The sequence below is a fragment of the Culex pipiens genome, chromosome 3, assembly GCF_016801865.2.
Source record: "Culex pipiens pallens isolate TS chromosome 3, TS_CPP_V2, whole genome shotgun sequence".
Taxonomy (NCBI): domain Eukaryota; kingdom Metazoa; phylum Arthropoda; class Insecta; order Diptera; family Culicidae; genus Culex; species Culex pipiens.
Genome location: NC_068939.1, coordinates 95,504,764 through 95,520,942, shown reverse-complemented (window position 1 = coordinate 95,520,942; position 16,179 = coordinate 95,504,764). Strand labels below are relative to the sequence as shown.

The window sequence follows — 16,179 nt, the reverse complement described above, 5'->3', positions numbered from 1 at the left end:
ATCATTTGATTATAAATTTTCTTTGAACAGTCCATTATTTTCTCAAAAAGAAAGAGAAAAAATAATAATAATAAAAAAAAAATCCAGCAAAAGACACGTCAAAAGACAAATTAAAAAAAAAATATATAAAAAAATTCTGGATAAAAAAAATAAAAGTATTTGAATTCACACCAAAAGGACAAAAACCGAGAATAAAATAAATAGATAAAAAAAATCCTGAAGAACCAGATCACGTCCAGCTGCTATCCGCAAACCGCCAACAAACACCAGCAATCAAAGTAGCTTACTATTAATCGTTAAAAAAAAAAAAAAAAAAAAAACCTCAACAGCCCCCTCACTCAGGTTACTATGGAAATGAAACAATAAAACTGAATCAGAGAGAAAAAATTGAATAAAATAGTAAATCGAACAGATTTGAAACGCTAGTTTAAATATTGAATAATAATTGCAGGCCTGATATGGCAAAAAAACACAATTTCAAAACGCGAACAAGGATTGCAACTCTCAACCACCTCACACTTGCACCCAATTTCTTCCAAATTTAAGACAATTTCCAATCCGCACAATTCGCCAGCTAATGAAACGAACGAAATCCACACGCCGGTAAACCCGCGGAATTCATACGACTCAAACAAATCCGGAACGGACAAACCACCAGAAATTAATAATTATTCTATCAAAGAAGGAAGAAAAACGCGACGCGCAAAATTCTGTCAACCGATCTTGTTCAAGGCTTGCTACGAATCTTTTTTTCGGGTGACTTTGATAGTCATAGTTTTTCTTGTTAAAATCATATTTAAGATGTTCAAACTTTATTTGTACGTTAAATGTACCATTACTAAAGTAGCTGATATAGTTTTTAAGAAAAAAAAATCAATGTTTACATTTAGCTAAATAAGTTTATAAACTTTTTAACAAAATACATATACATTTGAGGTAGAATTGTTAAAAAGACGGAGTTTGGCGTGAAATTTGTTAAAACTGGTTTTGTTTATAAAATTATTGATTTATATTGTATTTTATACTAAATTCGAAGCATGAATCAAAAGTTTTCACATTTTACATGAAATTTGTTAAACTGAAATTTGGCCTATAAATTTGGATATTTATTTTAAGTGTGTTCAAAAATACATATTATTTATTATTTAAAAAAATATTTACCCTCCTCCTAGTGGAAAATTGTCCAAAAAATCCGAAAATTAATTCCTTTTTCCGATTCAAAATCATGTTCATTGAGAAAATCATGACACTCCGAGAAATTTTAAATAATGACTTTCATCAACATTTTGTTAACTATAGTTAACAAATTTTTTAAACTTTTCAAAATTTTATAAATGTTCTTTTTGAGGTACTTTGAACACTTCTCTACCACGGTCAGTATGATTCTAAACAATTCCGTACGTATTTTAATTGTACTCTTAATTTTGCGGAAAAATAGCAAACCTATCAAAGTCACCCCGTTTTACAGTACTCAATTAATACCGTCCATTGGGTAAAGCAAGACAAAAATCTCAAAATGGTAGGTTGTTTTTGTAAAACTAGGATACTGTTGAGCACATTTTTAGCTCTGAATCTTATTTCAACGAAACGAACATTTAAATATTGAACAAAAACGTTAAATTATTTATTTGTAAAATTTGTATAAAAATCCCATTATTAAAGATCTGTTCAAACCAAAAGTAATTCTAAATAAATCAAATTTGAAATGATGTTCAGAGTATATTACCTAGTTGCGGCTAGCTTGAAATCATTATTAAATGCCTTTCAAAAAGAAAGACCGGTTCGGCAATCAATTCAGAGAAAATTATGTAAAAGAAATATTCCGTTTTAATAACAACTTGATCACAAAGCAATTTCACTGTTCTTTCATAAGCTTAAGCACCTGCTCGTGGATAATTTAATTTACTGTTTCATTTAATTCCATTTTGATGAAATATTCAGCATAATTCGCCGTTATTCTATTACAACATCGTCGCTTGTCCCAAAAAAAAAAATCTATTTCAATTTCTCTAAATCATTTTCTCGTTTTCATTACAGGTGAGTACCGGGGATCGGCGCCCGCCACATTCCAGGCCCAGCTTCTTTCGGATTCGCCGTTCGACGGTATGTCGACAGATATCAATTTATGTGCAGCAGATTATTACGCAAGACGCTTGACGACGATCAAGAAGAAGAAGAAGTGCTTATCTAGGCGATGAGATTAAAATTTCATATGATTTACAATTCCGTGTGCTAGTGTTTGTGTGCGCCCGAGAAGCCATCATCTCGGCTAATGGCATGCCAAAATCACAGGGTAATCCCAGACACGGAGCTTGTTAGCTCTTGTTGTTCTAGCAAGTCGCGCGAGAAGCAATTCCTTTCCCCCCTCTGCTCCGCCGGGAGAAAGCTGAAACTTAATTGAAAGAATCCGGCGAACCTTGTTAGCGAACGCGATACATATCTCACCTTTCGCTCCAACACCTGCTCGGCAGATAAGGCTAAATTTATTGAAAATAATTTAGATATTTCACCAAATTCTTTCCGCGTGCTCGAGCGACCTTAAGACGCGAAGAAGTGCTCAAGTTTAGGTGGAATCTGACAAGAATTTTGAAGAGATTTTATTTTCTCGATGTTGTGAAAACAAATCTAAGCATTTATTCATTCAATTTTGATGAATAAATGGTAGTTTGGTTGATGTCCTTACTTTAAAAATATGTAGAATAACTTTATTTAATTAAATTTGTGTTTTGACATTTTGACTTTTGTTGTTTTTCCAAATTCTGAAGATTTCTTCAAAAAGCCTCATCTGTTTTCAGCTTTCCATCCCGAAGCACGTGCCACGACACCCCGATGGACGGTGTGCAGAAATCTTTAATAAATAAACAAATCCCCTCTAATTACGTTGTATAGTCAGCTGTAATCAAGAAACGTGATGCCCTGTCGGTCGGGCAGCCCGCCAACCCGGGTCCGACCTGCTCCTGCGCTCGATTTGGCCATTACTCAGAATAGGTGGTGGCTCGGGCTTGACTGACCCGGGCTTATCTGGCGGGTCTGGCCTTGCTACTTCTTGGAGCAGCAGTGAACATCACCTCCAAACCCAGGAAGATCAGCACATATTTCATTTAGTGAAAACATCCTGGCATCGTCGGAGGCTGCACGACGTTGCTGGTGTGAACGACCAGAATAACAAAATTTCATTGATGATAAGAATATTCAACGGGCACGTATTCAATTAGGATGGGGGTTTTGCCATTAAATTTGGGGGTTTTGACCAGGTTTTTTTTTTGGTTTCGTAGAAAACCGGTTTTATACAGTTTTTTTAGCAATGTCTTAAAAATAAATAGTCCGTGGTCAGGTACATCAAATCATCAAAATACATCAAAAATCAGGCAACTCTTCCCAACTCAAAATTGCTAAAAATTCTTTCTGAACCAACAAATTCAGTTCTACAACCAAAGAACTCATTTTGCATCATTAGTTGGTCGATACAAATTTTCAAATAATGTTGGCAGATGTGCAAAGGAAAAGGCTATTCAAATATTCTAAAATCTGTATCTTAAGAACGGATTTTCTGATCGATTTAGTGGCTTTGGCAAAGGTGTGAGTTTTGCTTGGGACTTAGTTTTAAAAAAAACATTATTATTAAAGTGGATATAACTCGAAAACGATGCACAATATTGTAATTTATGTTAAGTAAATCGATTGCAAATTTTTTTTACATAACAAAATTCAGTCAAAATAAGCTTGGCAATATTTCCCCATGTTTTTTTCAGACACCTTTTTTTTTAATTGCCAGCACTCCAAATATATTTGGGCCAACCTATGCCATAGCCCAAAATATTTCATTTTTTGTCAAACCAAAAATAAGATTTTTCAAAGCTTATGTGCATTTCCTGTTTTGTGTGTGAAAATCAAAAAAAAAAATGGGTAAGCATTTTATTCTAAGAACTTATAAGAAAATACTTACTACTTTGCAGAAGACACTAAACCAAACAATCCGGTCTCCGAAAAAGTACACAAAAAGCTTTATCAAAAAAAAATTCAAGAATCATGGGTTAAAAAAAATGATAATTGTTAGTTTCTGATCACGAATTCGAGGTCCACTTTAATTTTGAAATCTCGAGGCCGAGGGGCGATACGATCCCTTTCTTTTTTGAACTTGAATTTGAAATTTGTTGTCGAAGGGACTTTTATGTAGAATTAAGCTTTCGATGGAGAATTGGACTTCCTATGTAGAATTGGACTCCCCGATCAAATCATTGAAAAATTAAAAAATATTTTTTTTTTGAAATTTTGCCATTTTTCGCTACTCAATTGAAATTTTTTTTGACATTGCAGTAGTAGGTAGTTTAAAAAAAAAAAAAAAAAAAACATTTTAAAATTTTATGATTTTTTTTTTGTAATTACAGTTCTACAAAGCTGAAAATTTCAAAAATGTTGATGAATAAACATTAGGGGCATATATTCTTCACGTGTTATCAGAATTTTGCTTTTTTTTAATAATGTTTTAATTTTGACCAAGTTTTAACTAGCTTAACTCTTTTGCGATTAAAAGCATATATTTTTAAAAGTTCAGCAAATTTTGCAAAAGAATGACAACTTTAACGTTTTGTAGCTCGTGCATGGCTTGAAGGGGAGTTTTTTTTCCATCCGAAAAAGTATTTTTAGGTGTGATCGGTAGTATCCGGTTTGTTTTCATAATTCAGAAGAATCACCACATCAACATAAAACGACTTAAAAGTCATAATTTTAATAATTTTTTTGAAAAAAAAATTCGCTCAAAAGTATGAATTGAGTTTCAAGGTAGTTACTGTGAATACTGGTTATATAACAAATTAGATTCAAAGTGTTTGTCTCTTGACTTTGATACGTTGTCACAGTAATGCTTCTGTTGAAAAGACAAATCTTAAAATCAAATTTCAATAGCTTAGAAGGAGTTAAATCATCACTTAAAATTACTTTAAGCATCACAATCCTGTTCACAAGCTGTCTCTAAAAGAAATTTTGATGGTCCCACTACTTGAACATGTATGACTTTGGTTAGATTATGATATTATTTTTTTAATGTTTTTTTTAATGTTTTTTTTTTAGAGATTGGAGCGTTCTTTTATTACGTAGCGCAATTTGTGGGGAGGGGGGGTCGGTTTTCGTGTTACGCTCCATACAATTTTTTTTTAATTTGAATGGAAATTTTGTTACGAAGGGGGGGGGAGGGGTCTAAAATCCGATTTTTTGCGTTACGTAATAAAAGAACGCTCCCTTAGCGATTTTCTACGCTCCATAACCACATTTTTTGCATGAACAATTGTCCGCAAGGGAGGTGGGTTGGTCTAGAATTTTCAAAAAAGTGTCTACCTAGATGTGGATAGGGTGTCATCCATTAAGTACGGCACATTAAAATCAGCCAAAATTTACTCCACCCCCCTTTGTCACGATTTCCCTATGCTTTTAACACGCAATGTCACGCTTGCTCAAAACCCCCCTCTTCCCTCAATACGTGACGTAATTTATGGATGACGCCTAATGGACGTCCCCTTAAGAATTAAATCGAAATAATGTAATAAAATATTGCCAAGGCTTTATTTGGTCCCAAAACCTCAAATCAACATTCAAACAGTATTGAATTTAACATACATCATGATTAGGGTTAGTGAAATTTCACGATTTCGCGGACAGCGTGAAATCCGCGAAATTTGGCTTTATCCGCGAAATCCCGTGAAATTGTGTGTTTGTGTAAAACTGTAACGATATTTCTCAAAATAATTTATCAAACTCAAACAGTAATGAAAATAATCTTATGAATTACTTTAAAGTTAAGCGAGTGAATACCCTAAATTAATTACTAATATAGGGTTAGTAATTTTTGATGATTTCGTAGACGGCTTCGTGAAATTTGTCATTTTTTTTAAATATTAAAAAAAATTAAGTAATAAATATTTGATCCATAAAAAACTATTTTATTAAATTTTAGTAGTATTCAATTGATATGAACCATTTGAAGAATTGTTAATTTTTTCAGTTTTTTAGAAACTAACTAAATTTAGTAATATTTTCATCGGTTGTAATAAACATTTCGTTTCGTTTTTGTAATAAACATGTTGCTGCTATTTTATTTTAAAGGTATTGTTTCAATAGAAATTAAAATAACACAGCTTTGTTTTATTCAAAATAAAATGAAGAGTATTTTTTATCTTTAAAATCACCTTTTAAAAACATTTCAGATTTTTTTCTGAGTCCTGTTTAATTTTAACAACACTTGATTATTTGGGTGGATGATTCCCGTGAAAGTTAAAAAATACTCATTTTTTTTTGTTTTCTGTTCTCATTTGAATTAAAAATTCCGATTTCGCTACAAATTATTTCATTTTTGCTTATTGATTTTTAATTAAGTTTTTGATAAGTGCGATGAAATTTTTAAAAATTATTTTGAATGGGCTAACTGTCACAGAAAATTCATATTATTTTACTCATTTTGGCTGAACAAGATTGTTTAATCTTGCTTTGATATCAAATTTTATAACATGTGAAATGATAAGACAGAAGCAAATCAGCGAAAACTTGTTAGCTTTACTAGTCAAATATTACTAAAAGCAGTTCAGTAAATGAGAAAATGCATGCCCTTCATTTTGTTTCAAAACATATATAGAGCTCATCCATAAACCAGGTGGAAACTTTTTTGAAAATTAGGAAAAAATGTGTTACGTTCAAATTTATTGAAGTTTTTTTTAGTTTATTGAAGAATAGTATAAGCATAAAAAGTAGTTTCTGTGATTTAAACATAAAATTTTCAGAGTTATTTTAACATTTTTTACGTTCCGTGAAATTTGCGTGAAATATGGTGTTTTGAAATTGAGGTCCCCGTGAAATTTGCAATTTTCGAGCGTGAAAAATCACTAAGCCTAATCATGATGAGTAAAATTGGCGTATACAACATTGTTTGTTTGCTTAATAAAATGGGCCCAGAGCAGGTTTTTGAAAAATTCTTTCGTCAGGAGGTAGCTTTTAAGATTCTTTATCAGACTGTACTTAAAATTGAAAATGTCCAAAATGGCGTAATACGGCAGTCCAGCAACCAACTTCAACCAAACTTCGGGACAATGCACAGAATGTCAGCCAAACAAAACTTGTTTGTTATTGTTTACATTGCGTGCTCTAGTTTTTGTTTATTCAAGGTCAAACATCAAAACTTGTTTTTCTCGGAACGTCAAAATGGCGGGTGCGACAAGATAGCACGACGACGTCGAACTGTTAAAATCAACAAAATGAATAGTGTTGCAACTGTTTCGCAACAATACTTCATTCCAGTGTAGTAACTTTTAAGTCACAACTTCGAGGGACTCTGAGGTACCACCACAAACCAAGAACTGAGCGATGGAGGTGAATGTAAAAATTAAACATCCCCCAAAGCTTTCCATCGACTATATTTTTCATTACTTCCATTAAAAATTGATCCAGCCACCCCGCTCACTCCACCCACCAATTCTCCCCTGGGGTAAAACACACACCCTCAATCTCAATCCGTCCCCACTCGCCCCAGTTTAGTGTGATGGCAGAACGAAAGCTTGGGGCGTAAAAAATAATTGATGCAAAAAGTTTCTCCTGGAACCACCACCACCACCAAGTAGCGAAAGCATCTTAAACAATGGAGCTGATAGAAATCTGCTTGCTTTTAATGGCAGAATCCCTGTTCCCCACCCCGCCCTGATTGGGGGTGGCCATCAGCAGATCCCACCTTGTTCGGAACCGAAAGAGCATTGAACAACAAAGCTGCTGGTGATGAGGAGGGACAAAAAAAAAGATCGGGCAACGAAAGTTGCAGCAAAGTCGAGTCCGCTTCTGTAACGAAGATAAAATACTTTATTTTATGACGAAAATCTAAAATTCACAATCCCAGGGCTTTGCGCGAGAGTTGCTTTCAGCGATCGTAAAAGAAATTTAATTGCTTACACAATCAACGGAATACCAATTGAGCATGGCAGGGAGGGGGAAAGAAACAGGTGCACCAAGGGCAGGAGAAAGTATCGAATGCTAATTGAGCAACTCGTTGCCTCTGGCCCAAATCTCGTCGATACGGTTGGAGAATAAAATTATTTCTGGTGCAGAACGGGAAACCCATTGAGTTCCAAGGTGTATTTTTTATAGAGATATGATGATGATTTTTTCCACAAAAAGATTGCTGAATTTGAGTTTTTGAATTTTTGTGTTGAATTTTCTCCTGAAATCTGTGGAAAATTTTGTATTTAAATAGATAATAAATCCTGTAAATTTACATTACATTAATTGTAAATTTACATTGTTTTTTTTTATCTTTCCAAATATCTAATAATGATTGACCAATAGGTATAAGAAGCTCGAGCTCTAAGTAGAAGAAAAATGATGTAGTTTTCTCAGTGTTGATATGCACCTTTTGGTACATGATAGTTAATGCAGCTTTACATGAATATTATTTTCTGAGATGAACGTTTTCGAATGTATTTTTTTTTTCATCTAAAAAATCGAAGCAAGAATTTTCTGGTGTTTATTTTTTTACATTTTTTGGGTCTTAAGTTGAATTGTATATGTATAAAATGTATGTTCAAACCACTTAATATAGATTATTTTCAATATCCGTAGAATTTTAAACAAGAATTCTTCACATTTTCATCCAAACCAAACCACCTGGCACTCGATGGGCTAACCCTGTTTGCATTCATTCTCCGATCGGTGGAAAAATCGCGCACAACCCTCGACGAAGACAATTGTACCTTCCGGCATCCGGGCTCGGCACTCAACGAAACCGCCTCTTTTTGCCCTCATACCACCCCTCCCCGGCTGGTGTAAGCCACCCACGTCCGCGCGCGCGGGGAAGGCAAGAAATCCGATAGACAACATTTATTGCCAATTTCGGTGACTCTTAATTTCGTCTGGCTTGGCGATGTGCGCCATTGTTTCGAATCGACTCGACTCGAGTTGGAGTTTCAGTCCGGGTTGGTTTCTGGGAGTTGTTGTTTATTCGATTGGCTTCATACCACATGGCTTGATTTACTCGTAACGATCGAGTTTCGATCCACTTGAATTGCTTTGCTACTTCACTGTGGTTGCAAATCGATTCGTAGGAGTTAGGTATTCTTTCTGCAGATGAATTTTGTTGCAGATTTTTTTTAAACTGCAATTTTCATGAGGCGCTTTCAACTTTGAAATATATTTTTTAATTAAGCATAAATAAAAAGAGCTTGAAAACTGATCTCATCTCCAAAAAGTCGACGAGAAAGTATTTACCCAACACTTTCTTCACTTTATCCTCCTGTTTTTGATGCAGTCCTGAAGTGTACTTTGCAAATTTCTAATTTTATGCTGCCATTATTAAAAGCGACACTCAGCAAAAGCTGTTCCCACTCCCAGTCCCACACCTGCCCCCACCTTGGCACCCCCCAGCCTATAAACAAAGTATTCACCTGTCACATTCAGTCGGCTACTGGTTGGCTTAGCCATGGTCGCTTCTGTTTGTGCAAAGATAAAGACAACCCTTAAGATGGCATCCCCCCCTTTCGTTGCATTATCATCCCGATGCCAAATGAAGTGCAGATCTTCGCCCACCCCCATCCAACCCTCTAGCAGGTTCTCATTAAGGACACTTTTGCTCCGCCGGAGTTCTCACGACTGTGCTGTTAATCCAACCCCTCCGTCCACCTTCATCCGACTTTATTATCCTATCACTCACAGGAGGGCACTTTGCTCCACAATCATCTCAAGTGTCATTTGAAACGGGCGAGCGAGACACCACCGCATTTACCCCGTTTTGTCCTTCCTCTTGCTTCCATCAGCACACCAAGGATCAAAGATTTTCCCTCCGTGCTTTCAGTTGACTCGCGAATAAACTCTCCTTTTTGAAGGTGGATTCCATTTTCGGCGCGATTTTTTACGATTTGATTATTGAGTGCACTCACCCCATCAAAGTCTCTCGGAGAAAAAGCAAAATGACCTTCTTTTTGCTTCCGATGTCGAGGCAACAGGGCCTTGAACGTAGCAGTGTTGGAATTTGTACTATGAGTCACTATAGTCAGCAGGTTGGTTAAAGTTGTTGAATGCAACCTCGTAAAACTCCAAACTATTTGGAAAAGGAGCAGGTGGATATGTTACACATGACCAATAAGACAAAAGAGCAATTCTCTACCAAAACCGGTAATGGATTTTATATGTGTTTTTTGATTTGGCTCAAACTTTGTGGGGGCCTTCCCTATGTGTCATTGGTTCACCCATACAAGTCTCCATACAATTTTGGCTACTGTCCATACAAAAATGGCATGTAAATATTCAAACAGCTGTAACTTTTTTGTTAATTGTCTGATCAATTTGGTGTTTTCGGCAAAGTTGTAGATATTGTTGAGGACTATTGAAAAAAAAAAATAGGTACACGGAAAAAAAAAATGCAAATTTTTTAATCAACTTTACTTCAAAAAAACTCAATTTCCCAAAATACGTATTTTTTGATTTTCGAGATTTTTTGATATGTTTTAGGAGAAAAAATCCGCAACTTTTGAGCCATAGAAAAACATGGTCAAAAATGTGCCTCCGAGTTATGAAGTTTTGAAAAAATAGTGATTTTTGGAAAAAATCGAAATTTCATGCAAAAACAAATTTGACGTTATTTTTAATGCAAAATTGAATTTGCAATCGAAAAGTACTTTACAGATTTTTTGATAAAGTGCTCCGTTTTCAAGATATAGCCACTGAAAATTTGATTTTAGCGAAATATTTGCATTTTTTCAATTTTTAAAAATAGTGACCATGAGTGACCATCTCTTAAAATATTTTTTTTGAAAAGTTCAGAAAATTTGCTATCAAATTCTCTAAGAGACATTGAAGATTGGACCTCGGGTTGCTGAGATACAGCCACTTTAAGAAAAAGAAACACGAAAATTGAAGTTTTTTAAGTCTCACCCAAACAACTCACCATTTTCTGATGTCGATACCTCAGCAAATAATGGTCCGATTTTCAATGTTAAAATATGAAACATTCGTGAAATTTTCCGATCTATTTGAAAAAAATATTTTGAAAATTTTTAAGTCAAGACTAACATTTTAAAAGGGTCATACATTGAATATTACGTCCATTTAAAATGCTAGTCGTGATTTAATTTTTTTCAAAATATATTTTTCGAAAAGATCGGAAAATTTCACGAATGTTTCATATTTTAATATTGAAAATCGGACCATTAGTTGCTGAGATATCGACATTAGAAAATGGTGAGTTGTTTGGGTGAGACTTAAAAAACTTCAATTTTCGTGTTTCTTTTTCTTAAAGCGGCTGTATCTCAGCAACCCAAAGTCCAATCTTCAATGTCTCTTAGACAATTTGATAGCAAATTTTCTGAACTTCAAAAAAAAATATTTTAAGAAATGGTCGTTCATGGTCACTATTTTTAAAAATCAAAAAACTGCAAATATTTCGCTAAAATCAAACTTTCGGTGGCTATATCTTGAAAACGGAGCACTTTATCAAAAAATCTGTAAAGTACTTTTCGATTGAAAATTCAATTTTGCATTTAAAAATATCGTCAATTTTTTTTGCATGAAATTTCGATTTTTTCTAATAATCACTATTTTTTCAAAAATTCTTATCTAGGCGGCAGATTTTTTGACCATGTTTCTCTATGGCTCAAAAGTTGCGGATTGTCCCCTAAAACATATCAAAAAATATCGAAAATCAAAAAATACGTATTTTGGGAAATTGAGTTTTTGTGAAAAGAAAAGTTAATTAAAAAATTGTATGTTCAAAACAACAGAGTTGAATTTACCTATCTGGTTCATTATTTCCACAGCCGGCTGTCTAATATTGAATCTTGAACAAGATTCGCGTCGGGATAAAATATTCAAACATAACAAAAACTAAATAAAAAAAAGTGTCTCAACAGCAGCATCCGATTGTTTGCCTTGAGAATAAATTTTTCAATCCTATTAAAATACTAATTTTTATTAAATTTAAACGGGAACAGTCTCGACAGCAGCTTCCGATAGTCTGCCTTGAGAATAAAATTAACCAACCTTTAACCTCACTTATGCCAACGGTCGTATCGCTTGCTTAGGGCGACTCCCAGACCTTTACCTTGTACAACTACCAACTCCACGCGATGCTTACGCAGCCTTGTTGTTTAAATTCGATCAAATTTGGTCAAGCGGTCAGTTTGATCGAGTTCCACAATAGGGTTGGGAAAAAGAGCCTGCGGTTTCGCTACCTTTTTCTAAGTAAGTTTAGCATCAACACTTCCCGTGCTCCTAATCCTTATTCCTGTCCCGGTGTATGGTGGAGATGGGAGCGGCCGGCAATGGATGGCTTTCATGGTGCTGCCTGTCCTGTTCGGGTAGAATTGGTTTTAATTCCCTTTAATCAATTTCTATGCAACCTGAGCTGGACAATCATCACACATACATGACGAAATCCAGTCTGCAACCCGCTAAGATCACCATCTCCATGCGAATGCGAATGCGAATGCGAATGCGAAAAAGAAAAGTTAATTAAAAAATCTGCAATTTTTTTTCCGCGTACCTATATTTTTCTCAATAGTCCTCAACAATACCTAAAACTTTGCCGAAGACACCAAATTGATCAGAAAATTAGCATTGGTGTCTACCCGTAGCTGCTACTTCGTTATAGGGATTTAAATATAGTATTAATTCGACCTCGATTCTCCAGAAATTCTCCGTCGGCGTGCAATCCGATCAACGGTGATGTAGGAAGGGCTTCATTTATTGAAATGATTTTATATCATAAGCCTTAAAAAATATTCGACGGCGTGCCTTCCAATCATCGATGATATAAAAAATCAAAAAATAGGTACGTTTTTATAGAAAACTATAAAAAGAGAACAACACAAAAAAACTCATCGGCCTACGAACGCGAGTGAAAAAAAAGAAGAAGGTAAAAAAAAACAGAACTGCGCGTCCCGAAAAGCACCACACTAATGCTGCTATTATTTAATTATAATGACCAATCACCCCATGCACTCGAACAGCGACACAAAAGAGACACCAAATTGATCACCAAATTGATCAGAAAATTCACTCAAAAGTTACAGCTGTTTGAATATTTACATACCATTTTTGTATGGACAGCTGCCAAAATTGTATGGAGACTTGTATGCAGTGCTGAAAATGTCAGGGGTCATGACGCGAAAATCGGCGACGCTGACACGAATATTTCAGATCCATTCACTGAACCGCAAAACCGTGACATAAACAAACTCAGCGCAGTCGTGAGTGCCCTAGCTCATTGAGCAGCTGCAATGCGAGGCAGTAGTCGACCAACGCTCATTCGACGTTGCACGCACACACATAAAGAAACAAGTTTTTACACAAAAAGTTTGTATTTATGTGTGGAAATGTAATTTTGAATATACACGGAACAAAATCTGGTCGTTGGATCCGAAAAATATTTGCGACGAATTCGAAAACATTGGAAATTTCCGAAATCATCGAGAATGTTTGCGATATTGGAAAAAATGTTTTCGATATTGAAGCAAAAAGTTTGCAAAATCGCAAACACCATGTTTGCGGCGCATTTTTTTTGCCCAGTCCGCCGCAGCCAATGCGTTACGCTGTCAGGATCAGCTGTTCGCATCTTTCGCAAGTAGATGTTATTTATTTTTATTTTGTTTATCTCGTTGAGTGCCGCAGCAGGTCCGCCTGCTGCTGAGCGGCGTTTTGCTTTTCCCGGATAAAAAAACCCACGATTCTGCGCCGGAAACAGTTCCGAAACGGACAAATCTTCAAGGATTTGGTTCTCGCGGTGGTGCCGGTGCGAGGTGCGAGCCGCGGAGGACGCGAACGGGGCCGTGGTCGCGGCAAGGAAGACTCCAAGGAATGGGTTCCAGTGACCGAGCTGGTGCGCGATGGCAAGATCCGCACCCTGGAGGAGATCTACGTGTACTCGCTCCCGATCCTGAACCGCTCGCTCAAGGACGAATGTGTTGAAGATCATGCCCGTCCAAAAGCAGACTCGCGCCGGTCAGCGTACCCGTTTCAAGGCGTTCGTCGCCATCGGTGACTCTAACGGCCTCATCTGTCTCGGCGTCAAGTGCAGCAAGGAAGTGGCCACCGCCATCCGCGGTGCCATTATCCTGGCCAAGCTGTCGGTCATGCCGGTTCGCCGTGGTTACTGGGGTAACAAGATCGGCAAGCCCCACACCGTGCTCTGCAAGGTCTTTGGCAAGTGCGGTTACCGTCCTGGTGCACCTCAATCCGGTTCGCATTGTGCCGGCCCCGGTCCCGAAGAAGCTGCTGCAGATGGACGGTATCGAGGATTGCGTCGGAGTCGCGAAACTAGAAATCCGGGTCACCATCTACACCAATCTCTCCGGCGGTTCTTCCGCCATGTTACGCTGACAGTAATTCAAAAAACTGGGATGCCGGTTCCAAATTTCAATCTGAATAGTTCAGTCCGGATGAAACTTATCAGACTAAGGTTAGTGTCCAATTTTGGCAAAGCTTTCAAACAAAACTCAAAAGCTTCTTTCCAATTCCAGCCGGCGGAACTTGCCACCCCATCTTTACATTTCCGACGATGATTGACACGGATGTCCGGTATCTTTGTGTCTCGCTAAGCGATTCGAGTTTGGCCAGAACATCGTTGGTGGAGGCCCACATCCATACGACTTCAACAGTATTAGCCATTGCGTACGCCACAGCACCGACGACAACCTTTAGTGTTTTTTTTTTCGCCAGAAAACAAATCAAGTACAAAAACACAAATGAAACCAGAAAGAAAACAACAACACAAACATAGGAAAAAAATTATACACCACACATACAAAATAAATTACAAAAATACAAAAACAACAAAAATACCAAAATACAAAAATACAAAAATACAAAAATACAAAAATACAAAAATACAAACATACAAAACAACAAAACAACAAAAATACAAAAATACAAAAATACAAAAATACAAAAATACAAAAATACAAAAATACAAAAATACAAAAATACAAAAATACAAAAATACAAAAATACAAAAATACAAAAATACAAAAATACAAAAATACAAAAATACAAAAATACAAAAATAAAAAAATACAAAAATACAAAAATACAAAAATACAAAAATACAAAAATACAAAAATACAAAAATACAAAAATACAAAAATACAAAAATACAAAAATACAAAAATACAAAAATACAAAAATACAAAAATACAAAAATACAAAAATACAAAAATACAAAAATACAAAAATACAAAAATACAAAAATACAAAAATACAAAAATACAAAAAATACAAAAATACAAAAATACAAAAATACAAAAATACAAAAATACAAAAATACAAAAATACAAAAATACAAAAATACAAAAAATACAAAAATACAAAAATACAAAAATACAAAAATACAAAAATACAAAAATACAAAAATACAAAAATACAAAAATACAAAAATACAAAAAATACAAAAATACAAAAATACAAAAATACAAAAATACAAAAATACAAAAATACAAAAATACAAAAATACAAAAATACAAAAATACAAAAATACAAAAATACAAAAATACAAAAATACAAAAATACAAAAATACAAAAATACAAAAATACAAAAATACAAAAATACAAAAATACAAAAATACAAAAATACAAAAATACAAAAATACAAAAATACAAAAATACAAAAATACAAAAATACAAAAATACAAAAATACAAAAAAACAAAAATACAAAAATACAAAAATACAAAAAGACAAAAAGATTACAAATTACAAAAAAACAAAAATACAAAAATACAAAAATACAAAAATACAAAAAGACAAAAAGATTTTTGTATTTTTCTATTTTTGTATTTTTGTATTTTTTTATTTTTGTATTTTTGTATTTTTGTATTTTTGTATTTTTGTATTTTTGTATTTTTGTATTTTTGTATTTTTGTATTTTTGTATTTTTGTATTTTTGTATTTTTGTATTTTTGTATTTTTGTATTTTTGTATTTTTGTATTTTTGTATTTTTGTATTTTTGTATTTTTGTATTTTTGTATTTTTGTATTTTTGTATTTTTGTATTTTTGTATTTTTGTATTTTTGTATTTTTGTATTTTTGTATTTTTGTAATTTTGTATTTTTGTATTTTTGTATTTTTGTATTTTTGTATTTTTGTATTTTTGTATTTTTGTATTTTTGTATTTTTGTATTTTTGTATTTTTGTATTTTTGTATTTTTGTATTTTTGTATTTTG

At 34.3% G+C, this 16,179-nt stretch overlaps 1 protein-coding gene and 1 pseudogene across 12 annotated transcripts in view; both read left to right on the top strand.

The window, feature by feature from the left end:
- The window catches only part of LOC120422695 (CUGBP Elav-like family member 4), a 948,890-nt gene that overhangs the window by 513,499 nt on the left and 419,212 nt on the right, over nt 1-16,179 (top strand). The window lies entirely within an intron of this gene.
- LOC120428105 (40S ribosomal protein S2-like) lies at nt 1,517-14,432 on the top strand (annotated as a pseudogene).